At 49.5% G+C, this 20131-nt stretch overlaps 1 pseudogene; it reads left to right on the top strand.

Moving 5' to 3' along the window:
* The first annotated feature begins 16438 nt into the window (after positions 1 to 16438).
* On the top strand, positions 16439 to 17836 carry LOC147975535 (uncharacterized; annotated as a pseudogene).
* The last annotated feature ends 2295 nt before the right edge of the window (positions 17837 to 20131 follow it).

The following is a 20131-nucleotide window of genomic DNA, read 5'->3' as shown; positions in this document are numbered from 1 at the left end:
GATTTTACAGTTTTTCATAGTTTAGGTCGAGTCTGTTCTTCATACCTATAGTCCATGAAAAAGCCAAAAAAATTAGGGTTAGGTCATCATATCCGAATCAATCGGAGCTTTTGCATAGTCTTTTTTAGAGTTTTGCTTTGTTGAATTTCTGGTTGCATCGTCGTGTCGAGTTGCTGGTCTTAGTCTCTAGTCCCTTAGAGTTTCGTGTTCTGTTCACAGGTTGTCACACCGCTGCCGCACCATCGTCATCATCATTACCATATACCACCACCCCACCATATACATCGTCGCTGCCATATACAACCACCAGTCCGAGTCCACATATACCATCGCCATATACAACCATCAATCTGAGTCCACATATACCATCATCATATACAACCACCAGTCCGAGTTCCACCAGATTCATCTCCGCCACCAGTCCTAGTCCGAGTCCAGTATTTGTTGCTTTGTTTTCGCGTTCCAGATCACGCGATACTTCGAGTCGTGACCAAGTCAGACTCCCCAACTTCTGTGCTATCCGTAGTAGAAAAATAGTTCCAAACTCAAAAAAAAAACTAAGTCTAGAAAATTCTGGCTAGGCAGGCTTTAGACAATTTGTAGACTTTTTCGAAAAAAAATTGTTGCGGAGCAAAAAAGAGAGGAAAAAAGTGCAACAAAAATTGAAAAAATTGGAAAAAATTAGAGTGTGCTCCTCCCTTGTTTACATGCAGCGCCGTGATTTTGTTAGTGTTCTAGGCTCGCGTCTCTAGCACGGTCTAGCCTAGGACCAGCACAGTAACGTCGTTGAGCGTTTATTCACCTTAGCATCTCTGAATTGTTTATTGCTGACCCTTTTGCCACCATATTATAAGCCTTCCCAGCTCCACATACATCTACGTCATGCGTTTGACTCTCCCTGGTAATCGCTCTATCCAAGCATTGAGAGTTTTGACTATGACGGTTGCCGATCACCGCCTGCTATTGGGTAAGAACTTGTAAGAATTTGAGATTTGCTTGACGGATTTGTGACACCCACCACCACCTCTTGTTAGTAGTCTGTAGGATCATATTCTTGTGTGATTCTATTGCTACTAACCATGGCAGGATCACAAGCCGACGAGACTGACTGGGAGAACATGACGAATAAGGAGTTGCATGATAAATTTTAGCAAATGATGAGTGGACAGGTGCAAGATGCGCTAAACAGATTTGAAGTGGCCATGGAGAAGATAGATGGCATGGAGAAGACATTCGAAACAAAGATTGATAACAAGTTTAATGAATTTCTCGCGCGTCTTCCACCACCGCCACCACCACCACCGGCTGCACCTCTACAACAACAACAACAACAACAACAACAACAACAACAACAACAACGACTACCACCAGATCGCAAAACAGCCCTCCACCAAGCGAGCCATGTTCCTCTTGCGCCTGGCCAAACTGTTGGTGCTGCTGTTGATACTTCAGTGGCTCCTGCTGCTGATGCGGAGGAGGATGATTATGCAGGAGATTACGAGGATGAGGTTGATCAAAATCAGAACTACGTGCAACCACCAGCACCACAACCACCAGGTCGTCCACATGCAAATTATGGCAATGGTAGGGTTCCTCCTCAGGTACGAGATCCTGACCATCTCCCTAAACTGAAATTGAATATTCCAACATTTGAGGGTAGATATATTCCTAATATATATCTTACTTGGGAGTTAGAAACTGAACAACAATTTACATGTTTACAATATCCTGAGGACAGACGTGTTCCTGCTGCTGTTTGTGCTTTCACTAGCTTTGCATGTGTTTGGTGGTCTGAACATTGTAGATTATATCCTATTCTAGCTACTTGGGCTGCTTTGAAAACTGCTATGCGTACTCGTTGGGTTCCACCATATTATCAACGTGAATTAATTCAAAAATTGCAGCGTTTAAGACAAGGAAATTTTTTTGTAGAAGAATATTATCAGGAATTACAAACTGGCATGATTAGATGTGGTATTGTTGAGGAGAATGAAGCTATGCTTGCACGTTTTATGGGTGGATTAAATAGAGAGATTCAGACCATTCTAGTGTATAAGGAGTATAATAATATCACTCGTTTATTACATCTTGCTTGTAAAGCTGAACGTGAAGTGCATGATCGACAAGCATTGGCGTGAACTAACTTTTCTGCAGGTCAATTTTCATCATGGACACCACGTGCATCCTCTACTTCCTGTACACCAGCACCTCCATCAGGTGCCACCTCGAGCCGTGATACAAGAAAGAAGGCACAACCACCACTATCTGCCAAGAGCACACCTGTTGGGCCTGCGCAGAGTTCTTCTTTCATGGCATCAATAGGGCACACAAGTGATATTATTTGTCGCCGTTGTAAGGGAAGAGGACATTTTGCGAGAGAATGCAAATCTCAGCGTGTGATGATTGCTACTGAAGATGGTGGCTATGAGTCCGCTAGTGACTATGATGAGGAGACTTTGGCTCTTATTACACGTGACGAACACAGTGTAGATGATTCTGATCATGAGACGCAATACATGGCTCCTGAAGACACTGACAGGTCTAAATGTTTAGTTGCTCAACGTGTTCTCAGAGCGCAGGTTACACAAGCTGAGCAAAATCAGAGGCATAATTTGTTCCATACAAAGGGAGTTGTGAAGGAATGTTCTGTTCGCGTCATCATAGTTGGAGGGAGCTGCAACAACTTGGCTAGCATGGAGATGGAGGAGAAGCTATCTCTCACCACAAGACCACATCCACATCGTTCCTACATCCAATGGTTCAACAACAACGACAATGTTAAGGTAACACGTACTGTTCGTGTGCATTTTAGTATCTCTACATATGTTGATTATGTTGATTGTGATGTGGTACCCATGCAAGCATGTTCCTTATTACTTGGTAGACCATGACAATTTGATAAAAAATATGTACACCATGGTAGGAACAATCAGTATACTCTTGTTCATAAGGATAAAAATATTACTTTTCTTCCTATGACTCCTGATTCCATTTTGAAAGATGATATTAATAGAGCTAATATAGCAAAACAGGAGCAAAATAAGAGAGAAAATCAGATTGTGGCAAAAGAATTTGAGCAAAAAATGAAGCCTAATAATAAACCATCTAGTGTTGCTTCTAAAATTAAATTGAAAAGTGCATGTTTACTTCCACCAAATATTATATTGATGATCTAGATTTTAGCAAATCTATTTGTTATGCTTTTGTGTGCAAAGAGGCATTATTTTCATTCAAGGACATGCCTTCCTCTTTGCCTCCGGCTGTCACTAACATTTTGCAGGAGTTCGCTGACGTCTTTCCACAAGACGTGCCACTGGGATTACCACCTATTCGAGGGATTGAGGATCAAATTGACTTAATTCCCGGTGCATCATTATCCAACCGTGCACCATACCGTACCAATCCAGAGGAGACGAAGGAGATTATGCGTCAAGTACAGTAGCTGCTCGACAAAGGTTATATACGCGAATCCCTTAGTCCTTGTGTTGTTCCTGTCATTTTAGTGCCGAAAAAGGATGGTACGTCGCGTATGTGTGTTGATTGTAGAGGCATTAATAATATTACTATTCGTTATCGTCATCCTATTCCTAGGCTAGACGACATGCTTGATGAATTGAGTGGCTCTACAATATTCTCCAAACTTGATTTGCATAGTGGATACCAATAAATTCATATGAAATTGGGAGATGAATGGAAAACAACATTTAAAACTAAGTTTGGATTATATGAGTGGTTAGTCATGCCTTTTGGGTTAACTAATGCACCTAGTACTTTCATGAGGTTAATGAACGAAGTTTCACGTGCTTTCATTAGACGATTTGTGGTAGTCTATTTTGATGATATATTGATTTATAGTAAATCTTTGGAGGAACATTTGGAACATTTACATGTTGTTTTTATTGTTCTACGTGATGCACGTTTGTTTGGTAACCTTGGAAAGTGCACCTTTTGAACCGACCGAGTATCTTTTCTTAGCTATGTTGTTACTCCACAGGGGATTGAAGTTGATAAAGCCAAGATTGAAGCTATTAAGAGTTGTCCGCAGCCCAAAACGGTGACACAAGTGAGGAGTTTCCTTGGCCTCGCTGGTTTCTATAGTCGTTTTGTGAGAGATTTCAGCACCATTGCTGCACCTCTCAACGAGCTTACAAAGAAGGATGTGCCTTTTGTTTGCGGTACCGCACAGGAAGAAGCCTTCACGGTATTGAAAGGTAAGTTGACACATGCTCCTTTACTCCAACTTCCTGATTTTAATAAGACTTTTGAGCTTGAATGTGATGCTAGTGGAATTGGATTAGGAGGTGTGTTATTACAAGATGGCAAATCTGTTGCATACTTTTCTGAAAAATTGAGTGGGCCTAGTCTGAAATATTCTACTTATGATAAAGAATTATATGCTCTTGTTCGGACCTTAGTAACATGGCAACATTATTTATGGCCAAAGGAATTTGTTATACATTCTGATCATGAATCTTCGAAACAAATTAAAAGTCAAGAAAAACTGAACCATAGACATGCTAAGTGGGTTGAATTCGTTGAGACTTTCCCATATGTCATTAAACACAAGAAGGGTAAAGAAAATGTTGTTGCTGATGCATTGTCTCGTCGTTATACTATGCTTTCACAACTTGACTTTAAAATATTTGGTTTGGAGACCATCAAAGATCAATATGTGCATGATGATGAATTTAAAGATGTATTGCAGAATTGTAAGGAAGGGAGTACTTGGAACAAGTTCGTTCTTAACGATGGATTTGTGTTTCGTGCTAACAAGCTATGCATTCCAGCTAGTTCTGTTCGTCTTTTGTTGTTGCAGGAGGCTCATGGAGGAGGATTAATGGGACATTTTGGCGTCAAGATGAGGGAGGATATACTTGCTACAAATTTCTTTTGGCCAAAGATGAGACGGGATGTTGAGCGTTTTGTTGCTCGCTGCACTACATGTCAAAAAGCTAAGTCACGACTCAATCCTCATGGTTTATATATGCCTTTGCCTGTACCTAGTGTTCCTCGGGAGGATATATCTATGGACTTTGTTTTAGGTTTATATCCTTGGGAGGGATATCCTTGGGAGGATATATCCTTGTGAGGGATAGCATATTTGTTGTCGTGGATAGATATTCGAAAATGGCGAACTTTATACCATGTCATAAAAGCGATGATGCTGTCAATGTTGCTGATTTGTTCTTTTGTGAAATTATTCGCTTGCATGGTGTGCCTAATACTATTGTTTCAGATCATGATACTAAATTTCTTAGCCACTTTTGGAGATGTTTATGGGCTAAGTTGGGGACAAAACTGCTTTTTAGTACTACTTGTCACCCCCAAACTGATGGACAAACTGAAGTAGTCAATAGAACATTGTATACTATGCTTAGGGCTGTTTTGAAGAATAATAAGAAAATGTGGGAAGAATGCTTGCCTCATATTGAATATTCTTATAATCGTTCATTTCATTCTACTACTAAGATGTGCCCTTTTGAAATTGTGTATGGTTTCCTACCTCGTTCACCTATTGATTTCTTGCCTCTTCCATCTTTAGAGAAGGTTAATTTTGATGCTAAAGAACGTGTTGAATTGATCTTAAAAATGCATGAGTTAACTAAGGAAAACATTGAGCGTGTGAATGCTAAATATAAACTTGCTGGAGATAAGGGTAGAAAACATGTTGTTTTTGCACCTGGAGATCTTCTTTGGTTACATTTGTGTAAGGATAGATTTCCTAATTTGCGCAAATCAAAGCTAATGCCACGTGCTGATGGTCCTTTTAAGGTGTTAGAGAAAATAAATGACAATGCATATAAATTTGAATTGCCTGTAGATTTTGGGGTTAGTCCCACTTTTAACATTGCACATTTGAAGCCTTACTTGGGCGAGGAAGATGAGCTTCCATCAAGGATGACTTCATTTCAAGAAGGGGAGGATGATGAGGGCATCAAGACCTTTGTTACACCCAGAGCCCCTGCTGCTATACATACTGGACCAATTACTAGAGCTCGCGCACGCCAATTAAATTATCAGGTACTTTCGTTTCTTGGTAATGATTCTAATGTTCATGAGAATATGATGCTGCCTAAATTGGATACATTTGTTTTGTTTACAAATGAAGGGCCTGGCATGGATAAGAGGGATGAACACTGGAGCGAGACCAAGCATGGAGATGATGGCATGCGCAAGGGGATCAAGAACGGAGTTACAAGTGATGATTTCAGGACTTTGAAGCCACCATAAGGAGTGCATGAAGCATTGGATTAAATATACAAGATGCCACTTCATAAATTTCGTCTAGAGGCTATTCCAGGTGCTGCATCACCTTATTATTGGGCCAGACCCATATATTTTTTAAATACTTAAGTATAGGCTCTTTTTAGAGTCCGTATGTGTGGGGAAACAAGAGTTAGGGTTGGTTTCGGACCCCTCCTCCAAGGGCCACGAAATTGCCCCCTCTTCCTCCATATATACAGCCCTTAGGGCGTCGTTTAGACTTCGTGTTTTGTTTGGATTAAAGTTCGTCATAGCTGCAACTTCGCGTACTTCGTTTGTGTTCAACGACCAGATAAAGGCGTCATTGAACCCCACCTTTATCAATAAAGTTCTCCTCTTATATTCGCAATATCCAGATTGCAATCTTAGTTTCTTGCTTCTTTTTCGTTTGCCTGGAGGAAACAGACCTTCGCGGTCAGGTTGATCGTGCTACGGCGTGGTCAATAACCTCTCGGAGTTTGTTTAGCGATTGCTAAGGCGCGACGTCCTCGCACGTTCGTTGTCGGATCGTCAAAGTCAGCGTCCACCAAAACGATAGCCACCATCTCATCGAAAGACGAGACACCTTTGCCTCTATCAAGTTAAGACTTGAAGCTCGACCACGGTGGAAGAAAGAGAAAGGAGGAAAGTCGTTCCCTATGCCTTAGCCATAGGCTCTATATAATATGTCATGCTGTGTACCGCGATGTGCCTTGCCACATGTCTGGCAATGGGGTATAAGAGTGATCCAGGAGTGGATCATTGGACAGCGGTCAAAATTGTCCTTAGGAATAAGGAAATGTTTCTCGATTATGGAGGTGATGAAGAGTTCAGTGTAAAGGGTAATGTCGATGCAAGCTTTAACACCTATCTGAATGACTCTAAGTAGAGAACTGGATACGTATAGTGGAGCAACCATTTGGAATAGCTCCAAGTGAAGCATAGTAGCAACTTCTACAATATGAAATAGAGATTTCCGAAGAACACATGGATCTGAATGTTGCAGACCCGTTGACTAAAACCTCGCGCATAAACATAACATGATCAAACCCTAGAACTCATTGAGTGTTAATCACGTGGTGATGTGAGCTAGATTATTGACTCTAGTAAACTCTTGGGTCTTAATCACATGGTGATGTGAACTAGATTATTGACTCTGGTAAACTCTTTGGGTGTTAGTCACATGGCGATGTGAACTACGAGTGTTAATCACATGGCAATGTGAACTAGATTATTGACTCTAGTGCAAGTGGGAGACTGTTGGAAATATGCCCTAGAGGCAATAATAAAATGGTTATTATTATATTTCCTTGTTCATAATAATTGTATATTGTTCATGCTACAATTGTATTAACCGGAAGCCGTAATACATCTGTGAATACATAGACCACACCATGTCCCTAGTAAGCCTCTAGTTGACTAGCTCGTTGATCAATAGATGGTTATGGTTTCCTCAGCATGGACATTGGATGTCGTTGATAACGGGATCACATCATTAGGAGAACGATGTGATGGACAAGAACCAATCCTAAGCATAGCACAAGATCGTGTAGTTCGTTTGCTAAAGCTTTTCTAATGTCAAGTATCATTTCCTTAGACCATGAGATTGTGCAACTCCCGGATACCGTAGGAATGCTTTGGGTGTACCAAACTCCACAATGTAACTGGATTGCTATAAAGGTTCACTACAGGTATCTCCGAAAGTATCTTTTGGGTTGGCACGAATCGAGACTGGGATTTGTCACTCCATATGACGGAAAGGTATCTCTGGGCCCACTCAGCAATGCATCATCATAACGAGCTCAATGTGACTAAGGAGTTAGCCACGGGATCATGCGTTATGGAACGAGTAAAGAGACTTGCTGGTAACGAGATTGAACGAGGTATAGAGATACCGACGATCGAATCTCGCACAAGTAACATACCGATGGACAAAGGGAATTGTATACGGGATTGATTAAATCCCCGACATCATGGGTCATCCGATGAGATCATCGTGGAACATGTGGGAGCCAATATGGGTATCCAGATCTCGCTATTGGTTATTGGCCGGAGAGATGTCTCAGTCATGTCTGCATGGTTCCCGAACCCGTAGGGTCTACACACTTAAGGTTCGGTGACGCTAGAGTTGTTATGGGAAATAGTATTTGTTTACCGAAGGTAGTTTGGAGTCCCGCATGAGATCTTGGACATGACGAGGAGTTCCGTAATGGTCCGGAGGTGAAGATCGATATATTGGACAAAGGGTATTGGAGTCCGGAAGTGTTCCGGGGGTACCGGGCTATGGCCAGCCTGACCGAAAGGAGCATCCCAAGGTCATCCCCATGGACCTACCATCGCCTCACCAAGTCCCTAGCGGACCCATGACACGAGCACGTGCAAGAGCTCTTGAAACCGAGGTGACATCTCTCCTCTCACACTTCCACTTCAATACACATGAGACATGGCTACTACCTCAAATGGAGACATTGTGCATACTCAGGTATCTAGGAGTTCGCCATGAAGGAGCTAAGGAGCTAGGAGAAAAAGAAGAGGAAGATGGACGTGAAGATGGAGAAAGAAGAAGAAATGTGGAAGAAGCTACAGGTTCCGGATGACCGACCTGGACCGGACGTCCGACGATCTCCAGGCTCCAGACGTCCGACCCAGACCGGACGTCCGACACTTCCTCACCCGAGCCAAAACTGCGGAATTCCGAGGCCTCCCAGACGACTGACGCCCGGACGACCGACCCTGACCGGACGTCCGACCGAAGCATACCCGAGCCCAATATATGGACGTCCGATAGGAACTGTACGTCCGGACCCTCGCTAGCCTCCGGACGACCGACGCCTGTGCGTTGCCATGTGTTGGGCCGCAACCCATGTACCCCCCACTTCGCCCCTTTTTGCAGTAAGACTATAAATAGACCCCCTATTCCTCCTAGCTAGGGTTATCATTGGTTTGGCTCATTTTAGAGATAGAGCATTGCTCATCCACATCGGATCTACTCCACGAGAGAGACCACGACCCCTCTTTGGAGAAGATCCCCTTAGATTCAAGACCCCTCTAAGGGAAGATCCCCTCGTGGATTCAAGACCTCCTCACGGAGAAGACCGGCTACCTTTTGTATCGTCCCTAGTTGACCGTGTATCTTGTGATCTCATATGTACTCGAGGATCTAGCACATGTGTGACTATTTCTTGTTGGTTTAGTGTTTCTCTTGTGTTTCCCCCGTGTTTTCCCTCGTTTTCCACCTCGTGTTCTTCATGTGATCTACTCCTTTCGTGAAAGATCGGACGATTAGGGTTCTTCCCTACATCATCTTGGTATCTAGAGCCACGTTGATCATGATTTTGGAGCCTCCCCGTTGTGTTGCTAGCCTAGTTTTTGTTGATTTTGTCCCTAATTCGAAAATTCCCCACAAAAATAGCCCCAATTTATTTTGTGATTTGTTGGTGTGTTGAAATTTTGTTGGATTTGATATGTGGATTTGCTTTTCCTTGAGTGGATCTACCTTTTGCCCCTTGTCCCCACCCGTTCGATGCACGAAATCGCCCGGATTCGACGAATTTCGACCTCTCCACCTCGTACACATGTTGTTCTTCCCATGCCCGAAAATCGCCCAGGCACCGGACGTCCGACCCCTACCGGACGTCCGACGACCGGACGACCCGCCCAGCCCGGACGTCTGACGATCACTGACGAAACTGAATTTTTTTTCAGTATAGTCACCACCACCGCCACACTTTTCCGCATACGCCCCCCACCACCACGTATACACCATCACCACTCCCGCATACCATCGCCATTGCTCACCCATTTCGCACTCCGACGCGTGTTGCCACTTCGAGCTTTGAGAATTTGAGTTGTGGTTCCGTGTCCTTTTGTGTTTCGGCTATCTAGGTATAGTTCGACATCAACATCACCACTGCTCATCTTTGCCACGGACGCGTCATCAACAACGACCACCTCGACTACATCTTGGTATTCGTGCCACCATTTTGACACCATACCGTAAGCAAGAACAGTAACCTCGTCTTGGTATTGGACGTATCACTCTTGCCATTACTTTGATAGCCATCATAGCCTTACTCCTTTGTGTTGCTTACCCTTCAAGACTAGCTTTCGAGTATTGCCGGCAAGGAGACTTGTGCACATTAGTAATCATACTTCCCATAGCATACATACATAGTTGTTGCATATCTTGTTATCATCTCTTGTGTCACAAGGTTGTCATCGCATACACAATTGCTATCTTGGTTCGTGAACCATTGCATGAGAAAAGAGCTCAAACAACAAAGAGCTAGAGAAGCTTTTAAGCAAAAGGGAAAGATAAGCAAAGAGCGTTTAAGCAAGAACCATAGCATCATACAACATTAAGATTATCATATTAGATCATCTTGGATCATATCATAGAAACACCTTGCAAAGAGCATACTTGGGATAGAAGTCGTTGCATTTTTGCTTAGTAGGTTGTGCACAAGTCTTTGTATCCACCTATTGTGCAATCATGCTAGCGTCTTTCTAGTGTTGTGCAAAAAGAGCATTTTTGTGGATTCCATATTTTGGCTCACCCTTGGTTGCACGACCCCACTTATCTTTTTGCGTGTGTGTTTCCGTGTACCTTATATTGCTTGGTCTACTTGTTGCATTGCAATCTTGCGAATATTTTCCAACATTATTGAAGCTCACTTACAATTGCATCAAATTTTGTGCCACCATCCTAACCAAGCTCCACCATAAGCTTTTACTCATGTAGGTGTGAGAACCCGACAAGAATTGGTACCAATAATGCTATTTCCTTGTCCACATTGGAGCGATTATTGATCCAAGTCGGGGGTTTGGTGCGACATATGCCAAGGGATGGCTAATCATGATGGGGGCTAGTAAGACGTCGCCGGTGCCAAGCAACAGGATGAGGCGAAGACATGCACACCGACGAATCTTACCCAGGTTCAGGGCTCTCCTAGGAGATAACACCCCTAGTCCTGCTCTGCGGGGTCTCCGCATGATCACTAAGGCACTAGTAAGTACAATGGTGCTCCTCGAGCTCTATGCGAGAGGTGGAAGAAGGTAGGGCTAGCTTTCTCCTCTATCTATGTGTGTCTAGATCTAACAGTGTTGGGAACCCTTTACATGGGTGCCCTGGGGGGTTTATATAGGCCTACCCCCCCCAGGGGTACAATGGTAATCTTGCCGGGTGTAGGACCCGATTGTCAGTGTCTTCGGTCCCCGCCTCCTCCGCCGAACGCTGGGGCCCTCCGCCTAGCCTGGTACGGAGCCGACAGGCCGCCTCCAGCGCTTGTGGGTTTGGCTGGCTGCTTGTTAATGTAGCTGTACTGCTAATGACGCATGCTTGGTCGGGGGGGCGTGGCTACAGTCCTGCCGTCTGGTGTGAGATCACTATAGCCACGCCGTGTCTCCTTTGGTTGATGGCGCATGGACCCCGAGGAAAAGGTGGGCCGCCTTCTGGAGGCCAGCCCCCCTCACGTCCTGCAGGTCAGGCGCTGCCGCCCTCTAGGCTCTCGCTGCCTGGTGGGGCCCGCCGCCTGCAGGTCGTACCGACAGGCCGTCGTGGGAACAGGTTTCCGCCTGACAGGGGCGACGTCAAGGGCAGGATGACAACAGTGTCGCGCCGTCCGGAGATCCTGGCCGGTACGAGACACTATGGCCACGCCCTGCTATGGATATGGGGGTGATGGCTATGCCGTAGCCTCACCCCATCATGTCTTTTTTATGGGGCACCGTGGGCCGCCTGCCAAGTGTCGGCCTCTCTGGTGGCTGCTTGCTGGGAGGCGGATCGTCTTGGGGCCGTCTTCTGGTACTTTGGCCATCCTGTGGCAGCCGGCCGCTTTGAGCCAGCCAGCCGCCAGAAGGCGGCGCTTCGTCCTTGACGCTCGTTGGGCACAACCGGCCCAAATGTTTGGAAATGCTCAGGGACCCGGGTGGGGCTACCCATCACCCATTACTCTGACAGTAGTCCCCGAAGCTGGTTAGGCGGCGCGGTTGATAAGCCAAGGCGCCTCAGCAGTTTCCTTCTCCAAATGCCCTTGCCGAGTGCTTCATCCGCCCTCTGGTATGCTGCCTGCTGGAAGTCGGCCATGACCAGGCGGACGCGTCTGATGATCCCGAACTCCCACCCCAGTACTGGGTGGCGTCGAGGTTATCTCACCAACGAACTGCACAAAAGAGATTTTCGATGTCGGCGTACTAAACTCAGGTATTCCAGAACTTCAACGATAAAATTATGATGACAACACCTCAGAGCTCAACTCCCCGGGACACTTCCACTAAACCCCTGACAGGAGGCACCAAGACAATGTTCTCATCATAAAACCATCGGAACGATTCCAAGATACCCGCGTGATCCTAAAAAAAATAGTGAAATTTGAGAAGAGAAGAGTCAAAACTCTACGTCGGGATGCCTTACCAGAGCGATGAGGAGACTGGGAAGTAAAAAGAATTCCTAATCTCTCCGATATATAATTCCTAAAAGACTCAAAACATTTTTCTAGACATAACTCGGCCGCTAATAACGATCAAGCAATGGGGCTCCTAAGGTCGGGGAAGGCTCTGATTACCAACTTGTAACACCCTCGATGCGACTATATCGCATTGAGCTACGGCCAATTCATCCATTAACAGGTTCAAACAAGCATGGCAAAAATGCATATGGCAAACAGATCTCAGACTTAGTGAAATTAACACTTGTCTGGAATTTCAGATCAGGTAGCTCTCTTCGGAGCCACAAAACTACATGCTACAGGACCTGAACATGGCAAAGTGAAGCATTGCATGGAGCTACTCAAAGAGTTTAACAAAAGTCCCTTAGTGACCTTGAGCCAAAAGGGATCAGAAAATACAATTGCAAGCATGTGAACATAGCAAAAACATAATCAGTTTTCAGACTTTGTGAAAACTGGCACATGCTGAAATATAACTCAAGTAGGCATGTTTACAAGCTCGATGCACTCACTACGGTGCAAGTCATAAATGCAAGCTAGACATGGCAAGAACAAAAGCATATCATGCACAGATCAACTACAACAACACCAGCAAAATCGCAAACAAGTTGACAATCTGCCCAGATTCACAAAGTAGCAAAAGTAGAGCTCGATTGACTCAAGCTAGAGTGCTCCATAATTGCAAGCAAAGACATGGATGGATAGAGCACTACAAGATTAACAAAACTCCCTTAATGATCATCCTCAAAAGAGGCACGAATCACTAGGAAACAACATGAACATATGGCATCATGAGATGAACAGCTCCAGGACTTAGTGAAATTACTAAGTCCCTGAAAACAGAATTAGCAAGTGCACTACTTTGCAGGCTTGCACAAGTCACCACACACATCACAAAAATACATGGGTTGCACCTCTGGAAAGATGACAAAACCCTTAACAAAACACATGTAGAGCATCAGGGCATAGCATGCACACAATAACCATGGCAAAAATGACAAAAACCTAAATGGAGTAGCAGATCTGACAATTAACTCAAGTAGCCCTCTTCTAACAGTATTTCGGGCATCAGGATGAACTCAAATGAAAATGATGCAATGGAATGAAATGACGTACTCTCTGAGATGAACATTTTGATATGCTATATGCCAAAAACGGAGCTACGGATGCGGAGATACGACATGATGAAGATGAGCACATGAGCTAGGGTTTGGGAAAAAAAGTCAACCCGAGTCACTCCGGATCTAGATCCAGCCCGAGCACTGTAGCGGTGGCGCGGTTCCTGATGTTGGCCGGCTTCGTCGCCGGACTTGCCGGAGAAGGCCGGAGCCGAGGGGGAGATGGCCGAAGGAGGGAGAGGACGGCGAGACGGCGGCGGAGGGCGTTGTTGGCGGGCGGCGGAGCCCCGACGACGGCGGCGGCGCGCGGATGCGGCGGCGCCGGCGATGGCGCGTGGTGGCGGCGGCGATGTCGCGCGGCGAGGCTCCCGGGCGGCGCGAGGGCAGAGGAGGCGCGGGGCTTCGGGCGGCGGCGCAGTGGCTTCGGGCCTCGAGGGCCCGGCTCAGGCCTGGCGGGCCCGCGCGGGTGTGGCGGCGGTGATGTGGTTCGGGGCGCCCACGTGGTAGCTCCCGGTTGGCGGAGGCGGATCCGGACGTTGTCCAGCCTGTGCGGACACGTCCTGCGGCGGCGGATATTGTTTTTTTTAGGGTTTGACGAGGGGATCCGAGATTTGGAATGGGGGAGGTATATATAGGCATAGAGGGAGTTAGGAGAGTCCAAATGAGGTGTGGTTTTCGGCCACCCGATCATGATCGAATGCTCTAGATGATGGAGTAGAGTTTGGTGGGTTTTGGGCCAAATTGGAGGGGTGTTGGGCTGCAACACACACGAGGCCTTTTCGGTCCCTCGGTTAACCGTTGGAGTATCAAACGAAGTCCAAATGGTACGAAACTTGACAGGCGGTCTACAGGTAGTAAACCAAGGCCGCTTGGCAAGTCTCGGTCCAATCCGGAAATGTTTAATCCCCACACATGAAAGAAAGGTAGAAATGACCACCGGAGGAGAACGAAGCGCCGGAATGCAAAATGGACAACGGGGAAAATGCTCGAATGCAAGAGACGAACACGTATGCGAATGCAATGCAAATGATGACATGATATGAGATGCATGACAACGACAACAACACACGGAGACAAAAACCCGAACCTGGGAAAAATAAAATAACTTAACGCTGGAAACGGCAAGAGTTGGAGTACAAATTGGGAAAGTTACATCTGGGGTGTTACAGTGTAGGACCCGATTTTCAGTGTCTTCGGTCGCCGGCTCCTCCGCCGACTGCTGGGGCCCTCCACCTGGCCTGGTACATAGCCGACAGGCCGCCTCCAGTGCTTGCGGGTCTGGCTGGCTGCTTGTTAATGTAGCTGTAATGTTAATGACGCATGCTTGGTCGGGGGGGGGGGGGCTACAGTCCTGCCGTCTGGTGGGAGATCACTATAGCCACGCCGTGTCTCCTTTGGTTGATGGAGCATGGACCCCGAGGAAAAGGTGGGCCGCCTTCTAGAGGCCAGCCGCCCTCGCGTCCGGCAGGTCAGGCGCTGCCGCCCTCTGGGCTCTCGCTGCCTGGTGGGGCCCGTCGCCTTCAGGTCGTACCGACAGGCCGTCGTGGGAACAGGGTTCCGCCTGACAGGGGCGACGTCGAGAGCAGGATGAAAACAGTGTCGCGCCATCCGGAGATCCCGGCCGGTACGAGACAGTATGGCCACGCCCTGCTATGGATATGGAGGTGATGGCTACGCCGTAGCCTCACCCCATCTTGTCTTTTTTATGGGGCGCCGTGGGCTGCCTGCCAAGTGTCGGCCTCTCTGGTGGCCGCTTGCTGGGAGGCGGATCGTCTTGGGGCCGTCTTCTGGTACTTTGGCCGTCCTATGGCAGCCGGCCGCTTTGAGCCAGCCAGCAGCCAGAAGGCGACGCTTCGTCCGTGACGCTCATTGGGCACAACCGGCCCAAATGTTTGGAAATGCTTAGGGACCCGGGTGGGGCTACCCATGGCCCATTACTCTGACAGTAGTCCCCAAAGCTGGTTAGGCGGCGCGGTTGATAAGCCAAGGTGCCTCAGCAGTTTCCTTCTCCAAATGCCCTTGCCGAGTGCTTCATCCGCCCTCTGGTATGCTGCCTGCTGGAAGTCGGCCATGACCAGGCGGATGCGTCTGATGATCTTGAAATGTCGGGGCAGGAAGATAGGTGGCGTGCCCTGTAAGCCTTCAGCCTGCAGCCTGCAGCGAGTGCGCCACGCAGAGCCTGCTAGCCAAGCCTACCTGCCAGCCCACGCGCGTGATGGGACACGACGGCAGGCTGGGCCCGCCACGATCGGCCCTCGGCGGGCGGCGGATCCGCTGTGGCCGAGGCAGACCGTTGCGGTTCCGCATGGAGTTACTACGCATAGTAACTCACGCAATAATCGTGGGAGCGTGGGGTCATGGGCGCAGTTAATCCCACGATCCCACGGCCTGCCCCGTCAGCTTCGCAGTCCAAGGGCTATAGGTAGGGGGAAAGAGGGGGAGCGGCGGAGCACGCGCGCCCTCCTCTCTTATGCCATTCCATCCCCCTCTTCTTTGTTTCCACCACACTCCCACACTCCGCCGAAGTGCTGCTGCAGCTCGCCGCCGGCAGCCTCCTTCGCGCCAAGCTTCTTGCTTCACCGCGAACCTTGCCTCCTCCACCGTGTCATTTCCCCGCCTAGTCCAGTCTCCATGATGCGCGACAAGGGAGGGGATTGGGATGGCTTGGTCGTCATCGCCGACCACCTCACCTTTCTTCACGCCACACGGCGACTGCTCGGTGCGGCCTACGTCAAGGTGCGCGTTCCGCCGAAGGAGGAGATCTCACCGGCGCCGCAGGGAGGCGAGCGGGTCATCTTCCGCTCGCACTTCCTCTGCGGCTTCAGCCTGCCGGCAAGCGGATTCTTCCGCTCCTTCCATGACTTCTACCACCTCCAGCCACACCACCTGACGCCCAACACCGTGACGCTGCTGTCCGCCTTCGTCGCGATGTGTGAGGGCTATCTCGGCATCCTCCCAACTATCCAGTTGTGGGGAGCATTCTTCTACACCAAGCTAAGCACCTCCGCCAGGGATAAGGCGGCCAGTTCGGCGCCTTCGTCGCGGTGCGCCGTCCGTCGGCGAAGAATGCCTTCCCCGCCATCAAGCTGTCACAGTCAGTCAAACTATGGCAGAAATCTTATTTTTATGCGGAGAACGTAGACCCCGCCATGGACTTCATCAACCTGCCTCCCTACGAAGCCGTCCCTCTGACCGAACCTCGAGCCAACTGGGGCTACAAGCCGAAGCCCCTGTCAGCCGACACCATCGCCGCCATCAACCGGCTCCGGGTGCTGACAGACTCGGCCGGCCTCAAGGCGTCCAACTTGTTGGTCGCCTTCGCCGAGCGCCAAGTTCTCCCACTCCAGGGCCGGCCTCACTTGATCTGTCAGATTTGCGGGAATCGGGACCTGAGCTGGATGTGTACGAGGGACATGCCGACTGTCGAGGTCACCCGCATGGTGAATGAGATCTCCGACCTAAAGCTGTCGGAAGGGTCTTGGCGGTTCGGTATGCGGCCATATTCCCGGGCCAACCCGCCGCCTCCTGTAAGTTCTTCAACTCTCTCCTTTTGGTATTTGACTTGGTCTCGGTCTTGCTGTCTTGACCAATCGGTCCTTCGAGCGTAGATCTTCATGTCTCCAGTGACGGCCGCCGTCGTAGGGTCAGGTGGAGACTACCTGCCGGACCGGGCAGTGAGTGATGTGGACGACCCCGACTTGGGGGTGGCCGCCTTGTAGGACGACGCCATAGGTGGCGGCGACGGAGCGGGCGCCTTTGAAGACGTGGGAGGCATAGAGACCTGGCCTGATGACAATGAGGATGAAGACGAGCCGCGCCACACGCGACGCCCGCAGGGCAAACGCAGGCCCTTCCGCCAAGCCGGCCGCTCAAGGCGGCACGCGCAAGCGCAAACAAGGCGCCGCCTTGTGTGGCAGCGCGCCGAAGAAGCCCGAGAACCCGACCGCTGTGACCAAGTGGAGGGAGGCCGCCGCGAAGGCGACCAAATTTCAGAGGCTTCCAAAAGCTCCTCCCATGGTGTCAGAGTAAGGGTTCTTTCTCTGTGCTTTTTGTTCTTTGGTTGATTCTATCTGAGCTTTTCTGATTTACTTTCTTTTCTTAGGGCTCCTCTTTCTCTTGAGAAGTCGGCCGCCGCCTCTTTCATTGTGTCGGTGGAGACTTCTGCCTCCACTCGATGAATCGATCCTGCAGCCAACCTCCGGGAGGCGCAGGTAAGAAATGCCCGGGAGGCGCGCGAGGAGCGGGAAGCCGCCTGTAAGGAGAAGGCGGAGGCGGAGAAGGTGGAGGCCGCCGCGCTGAAGAAACTGGCGGAGGCGGAGGCTGACGCCGCGGCGAAAAAGTGAGCCGAGGAAGCCGCGTAATGCCAAGTGTCGTTGTTCATTATCCCCCTGAACTCCGCTCCACCGCCTCTAGAGTTCACGGTGCCGACTGGGGGAGCCAGCAGCGAACAACCGGTCATGGAGAGGCGAGCTGGCGACGTCGCCGTTCCAGAGGTAGCGGTGCCTTCGCCACAGTTGGCTGACAGGTCACGGGACAAGCAGCCGGCGGCCCCGCTGGTGCCACCAACTGGAAATGACATAGTGACAGGCCTGACTCCTGGGGTCCACACACCATTGCACCCTCGAGGCGCGAAGGCTACCTCGGCGCCACAAACGCTGGAAGCCGGCTCCGTGAGCTCGTCAGCCCCAGAGGCCGAAGCAACCAGCGCTGCTCCTGCCGAGTGGGTGTGCGGAGGCGGATCAGGCGTTTTGAACCAGGCGATCCTGGACGTCCAGGACAAGCTTCAAGCCGAGGACACCGCTCCTTAGTAGTGCAACAAGGTGTTCCTGGATTCGCGAGCGGCCATTCGGGTATGCCCTTTATTTCTTCATCTTTGATTTTTGTACTTCTTTGTGGGGGCGCACCAGCGCACCCATTGGGTGTAGTCCCCAAGTTTCGGGCCGACTGCTGAGCAGGCAGCCCGGAACTTCACTTGGGCGGCTCCGAGTGCTAACCTTTCTTCTATCTTCATTGCAGGACTATCATAATCCTCGTGCAGCCACCTTCAACTCCAATGTCCGGGATCTGGACCGACGGATCACCGACTTATCAGAAAGCCGGAGTAAGTCCCTGTTTCCCTTCTCTACAGGGGCGCGATAGCACACCCGCGGGCTGTAGTCTCTGAGATTCGGCCGACTGCTGAGTAGTCGGGCCGGATCTCCCCGGCAACTATACTTCTTTTTCCTGACGGCTACTGACATCTTTTTCTTTTCTCCACTCTTGTAGAGGCCAATGCCTTCCTGCAGCGGCGGCTGGGTGAGGCCAACACCGTGTTGCGTGCCAAGGAGGCAGAGTGCAACGAGCTAGCCCAGGAACGTGACCGACTGGCCACACAACTGGCGGAGCAGGCGGAGCTTCTCCAGACGGCCCGGAAGGAGGCGGAGGTGAAGGAGTCCAGTCTCCTCGCCAAGTTTGAGACCGAATGCTCCACCTAGACAGACAAGGAGGCGCTGCTGAAATTCGGCTTTAGCAGGATTGAAGACATGGTTGATGGTAAGTTTTATTCCTTTTCTTTTTCTTTCGGCTGAAGGCTACTGACCGAGCCGGCCTCCAGCTTCTGACTTCTTTGCTTTCTGTCTGTACAGACTTCTTTCCTGGCCATTCTGAAGCTGCCAATGGGGCCAGCGAGGCTTATCGTGAGGATCGGAGGGCAGAAGGCGTGCGGATGGTCGCCGATGCCCCCCGCACCCTTAGCGAGCAGCTTCTCATCATCCAAGCCCGCCTTCGGCCAGCTCATCGGATGTTGCGCCGCCTTCAGCGTGTCAGGGCTCAGGGGATCTCCGCCCTTTGGCCAGACATGCCGGCTCCGCGCACTCCCAGTTGGACTGCCGACTGGTTGGTGGTGGTGGCCGGCCGACTCGAGGCCTGGAAGCGCTCTTCGGCCTGGGGTAGAGCGCGCCGGGCCTTGGAGTTTTTCAAGGCGTGGTATCCTGGGCTAAACCTACCCCGGCTGGCCATGTTTCGGCAGGAGGCCCAAGAGGAGCTAGTGGCGGTGGAGCACGACCTCGCCAGACATGCAGTGGCGATCGCCGGCTACACTAACACTAGCATCTTCATTCCTGAGCTGGTCGAGGATGGAGTCGAGGCGCCACCGGAGTGGTTCGGCCTGAACCCGGAGGACGACGAAGACTCGGCCGAGGTGATCGACTCCAGCGACTATGGGGAAGACGAGGGAGGAGACGAGGAGGGCGAGGAAGGCGAAGAAGATCCACCGGAGGTCAGAGCGGACGGCAAGCCCCAACCTGATCGTGCCTCAAACAACGAGCCGCACTCGAGTGCGCCGAC

The sequence above is a fragment of the Triticum urartu genome, chromosome 4A, assembly GCF_056163025.1.
Source record: "Triticum urartu cultivar PI428250 chromosome 4A, HENAU_Tu73, whole genome shotgun sequence".
Lineage (NCBI taxonomy): Eukaryota > Viridiplantae > Streptophyta > Magnoliopsida > Poales > Poaceae > Triticum > Triticum urartu.
The sequence above is the reverse complement of the archived record's forward strand: the minus strand, read 5'-3'. Positions and strand labels throughout refer to the sequence as shown.